Source organism: Delphinapterus leucas, chromosome 12 (genome assembly GCF_059928025.1).
Source record: "Delphinapterus leucas isolate spDelLeu-1000000601 "Yukka" chromosome 12, BTC_Dleu_Yukka2, whole genome shotgun sequence".
Taxonomy (NCBI): domain Eukaryota; kingdom Metazoa; phylum Chordata; class Mammalia; order Artiodactyla; family Monodontidae; genus Delphinapterus; species Delphinapterus leucas.
Window position 1 is genome coordinate 92,584,972 of NC_143140.1, and position 787 is coordinate 92,585,758.

Here is a 787-nt window from a genome sequence, read left to right on the forward strand (position 1 = left end):
AAAATTTATCAAAACCCCCCAAATGATGTTGAAATAAATATTAAAAAATTCAAGTATGTAGATTGTATAATATCACAACAATATTTATTCACCAATAAATGTAGAGTCAATGGCATCTCAAATAAATGCCACCAGTTTATTTTTTAAATGCCTGAACTCATCTGAATATTTATCATTACAGAGTGGACACTCCCATAAATGGATGGGTGAGAGATTAAATTGGGACAAACTTCAGAGCACACAATTTGGCAATATCAACCAAAACATACATTTCAGGCACTCTGCAACACAAGGATTCTATAATAGATGTATCCTATTCATAATATTCTAAACGTGCAGCATATTCTATGAATATTGATTTATTTAAATTATAGTTTATAATAGTAAAAGAGTTAAAGACCATCAAGTATCCTTCAGAACGATACTACTTCGTAATATGTGATGTGGGCCACTGAAATTGTAGCCAAACAGAGAAAATTAATAAAGCCTATGCTCAAGGATGACGCAAATTTATGGAATATTTCACATTTTGGTGTTCATTTTGTTATTTTTTTACCTATACATATCCTTACACACACACACACACAGGATGTGCATGCGTGTATTTGTGGATTCAGAGAAAGAATAGTAGAAATGAGAATTTAGAACATTATTTTAATAAGCTAGTTCCTATTGTTTCCCAAAAGGACAGGAGTTGATGTTGAAGATACTGGAGGAGTAAGGGAATCATCCACTTTTCTCAAGTTTCATGGGAAACGGTTAAATTGCTTTGGTAATATTTGCCAAA

The 787-nt window shown here is 31.9% G+C and overlaps 1 non-coding gene across 1 annotated transcript; it reads left to right on the forward strand.

The window, feature by feature from the left end:
- Window positions 1-425: 425 nt before the first annotated feature.
- LOC149747927 (U6 spliceosomal RNA) lies at window positions 426-532 on the forward strand. The gene has a single exon (XR_016395290.1). It is a non-coding gene; the product is annotated as a U6 spliceosomal RNA (small nuclear RNA).
- The last annotated feature ends 255 nt before the right edge of the window (window positions 533-787 follow it).